Genomic DNA, 3,544 nt, shown 5'->3' on the forward strand with positions numbered 1-3,544 from the left:
ATATAAACAGAACAAAAACAAATAAATAAAAAGTTTTTTTTTTTTCTTTTCTTTTCTTTTTTTTTTTTTTATAAATATTATTAAATAGTTTTGATGAGGATAATGATGATGAAGAATGGAAGTGTAACAAACACAAATATGATATATTTTGAATGAAAAGGACACACAAATGCACACATTTTGATGCTAAAGAAAATGTAGAGGTCTAGATTCCTCGATTCTCACACAAGTGGAGACGTGCTTAATCCAACAAACAACTAATAATGATTTCGTCACCACAGACGTGTCACTTCAAATTTAACTGTAACCGAAACCGAGCCCATGGGACTGTCTCAGTCCCTCAGCGGAGAGAAACAGAGCGTGCAAAATAAATGTGTGTGAAATATGTTGTGTCTTTTAAGAATCCTAAAAACATTTTTTTTAGAAAAGAGATTTATGTTTTGGTCTACACTCAGTTACGTAGATACACATAAATATATTCTACATAAAAGTCAGAACACACAACTAAACGTGTGTATATTTCGGACAAATTCAAGCCAGTTTAGTTTATTTGTATGGCACTTTTTACAATACAAAGGAGCATTAAGCAGCATCAGCTTTAAAATTTCTGTAGCCAAAAAAGCTCTCAAACAGACAAGCATAAACACACACACACAGAGAGAGAGCGAGCGAGAGAGAGAGAAACACACTCACTTCCCTTTTGTGAAAAATGCAAATAAAGCCAACGACTGACTAATAATATCACCCACCTGCATATACCACTATCTCATCTGATCCTCTCTATCTATCTCCCCCTCAACACTCACACTTCATCCTTCATTTCTCACTTATTCACCATTCCTTTCATCAAAACTTCATTCTTGCCAACTACACGAAACAATGAGGTCTTACCAGATACCAGATAGCCACCAAAAAGCTGAAGAATTACCGACTTCCTCAGACAATCAAATCCAGGGTCCACTGACAGTGATTGGTGAAAGGAAGTAAAAAGGGAGGAAAGCCCCTCTGGAGGCCCGTCAGCAAACAGGCTATATCTATGAGGGTTTCCACAGAATAGCCTGCTGGTAAAATAGTGCTCTGATAGCTCAGGCTGAAAGTTTGAGAATATTTTCAGATTGTGTCACACACAAGTTCTGACTATTTTGAATATGGTGTCATAATTCATCTGAATAAAATAAGCTGACTAGAGGTCTTCAGAGAAGCATGGTTGATTTGAAGCAAAAAAGTGTTTTTAATCAGGGTTTATTTTATGTGGATCATCACAAACCTATCTGACACCTTGCAGTCTATGATAACTCATTTGATATACATCCACCACAGTTTCGCATTATCAAATCTAGAATATAAGGTTTGTTTTATATGAAGTGAATGTGCAGTTCATCATTCATATGAAGTTAATATGAAAGAGTGCCTGATGGTTTTGGTGTTAATGTCTCACTTCCCTCTTTGTTTCCCCTCAGGCTGGGGCATACACAAAGTGTTAAACCAAACCCTTCGGGCCAGCTATTATTAATACACACATTCACATGCACACACACACACACATGCGCACATGCTTAAATGTAAGTGCTGCTATATAATATAAAGTCCTTATACAGTAGCTGACACACACAGTTCTGTTTCTTATTTATTTTGAACTTCTCTATTTCATAACTTCTGTATTACAAAGATCTCTATTCTTTTTTTTTTAAATCTGAAATAAATATGCTTACACCGCCTGCATATACTGGAAATTATTTCCAAGCTAGATTATTGTAATGCAATATTAATTGACAATAATAATACTCCACATTTCAGAGGGAGAAAGAGACTTTCTGCACACCTTCAGCAATACATGTTTCGTCTCTTATTTCTATGTTAACCTCATATTCACTAATTTTGCCTTATTTTCCATTTGGCAGTTCCATGCAACCTCTTTTATAAGTGGCTAACATTTAGCAAATACATTTTTCCTCTGAGCTGAACCCATGATTGATGTCCTTCTACCACCACGTTATACTACTGTTGAGTCTTTATTAATCTTCAGGATCCCTGAATGTGCCTGTTATCTAGCAGAGGCTCATTTTCAGTCACCAGTCACATATTTTTACTTTTTGATGCCACATGTAAAGATGAAGAGCTTTCTTTTAACAAGAATCAGGGCAATCTCAGATCTCAATCTCCATCACAGCATGAATTAACCTCTCAATTTGCTCAGCTCAATTAGTTTGTATTTAACCGCGTATTCATAATCTAAAGGTGTCTGGGTTCCAATAGACTTATTTTTCTGACTGCCAATAACTAGGGATATAATGATTCACTCAACTCACGATGCGATTTAAGACAAATTATAAATGAAAAGATGTCCTTTTATTATTGCTTGGACAAAATGCTGAACATTTCTTTGTGAAATTGAAATATGAAATTTTAAAACAAACCCAAATCAAATAAATAAATAACACAAATAAAAGAAATCTCTTCATATAAACAAACTAAAGCTTTGCCTGTGCTTTTTCCATGAAGATAAAAAGAAAATATCATCTAAACTCTTCTAAAGACAATCGTTTCCGCTTAAAGATGCATTAATATAAACTCCTACCCCCAACTGAATCGCGATTCATTTAATATCTCAACCGATTTGAATCGTCACATATTTGTATCGATTTTCAACCGGCTACATCCCTTCCGATTACTAACCTCTCTCCCATTTTACAATGTTTGAAAGGTCAGATAATGTCAGTTATGATAATGCAAGTTGTCTTTAGGAGCATTATAGCTGGTTTCTACCTGCTAGAATCTTCACAGTAAGTGAACGCAACACTCCTCAAGGAAGCATTCTTACTGCTTCGCATAGCAAACACACACTATACTAACAGAGTGCACTATACACATACTAATGTTCATTATTAAAGGCAAGAGTTCCTGTACTGTGATCTGTCTGACAGAGTTGCAGTTGGGAGCTGGGGAAGGGGAAACCCCATGAAGAACTTCACACTGGTTTTCCCAGAGGGTCCCTTATACACTTCCAGTCAATAAATGTAATTTCATAACCTCCTCAAGACTAAAAAGTGCTTATTTGCCTGATGAACCAGCAAAAAATTTAGACATACACAACGGTAGTGTATTAACCAGAAGATTTTTTGCACACAATACCACAAACTGATGTTGTTGTTAACCACTTAAAAGTCAAATAAGCTGAGCTCTCTGAATTTAGGAAGAGAAAAACACAGGTTTTGGTTTTTAGTTTTAAAATACTGTAATTAATGATTGTGCCTTTGAAATTAATGTAGAGAAATTTTTTTTCATTATTCTGAGGATTTCAAAACAGAAATCACAAGACCACCAGTTCATGCAGTGCTTAGTAAAAAAACAGATCATTGAAGAGTTCTCACATTTTCCTAAATTACAAATCCTACATTGAGAACATGAGATTGCCAAGAAAAAATGCCCCCTAAATCTCACATCCTCACTGTGGCAGCAAGAGTCTTGTGAGAAAAGCCACAGAGGTCAGTAGGTGAGATTGCAAGAATTAAGCCATTACTCAAAAAAAAAAAAAAAAAAAAAT

General features: G+C 35.3%; 1 protein-coding gene across 1 annotated transcript in view; it reads right to left on the bottom strand.

The window, feature by feature from the left end:
• Positions 1 to 3,544, bottom strand: part of LOC107671217 (POU domain, class 2, transcription factor 2-like) — a 43,364-nt gene that overhangs the window by 11,208 nt on the left and 28,612 nt on the right. The gene's annotated exons all lie outside the window — the stretch shown is intronic.

Source organism: Sinocyclocheilus anshuiensis, unplaced genomic scaffold (assembly GCF_001515605.1).
Source record: "Sinocyclocheilus anshuiensis isolate Anshui unplaced genomic scaffold, SAMN03320099.WGS_v1.1 scaffold1286, whole genome shotgun sequence".
Classification (NCBI taxonomy): Eukaryota; Metazoa; Chordata; class Actinopteri; order Cypriniformes; family Cyprinidae; genus Sinocyclocheilus; species Sinocyclocheilus anshuiensis.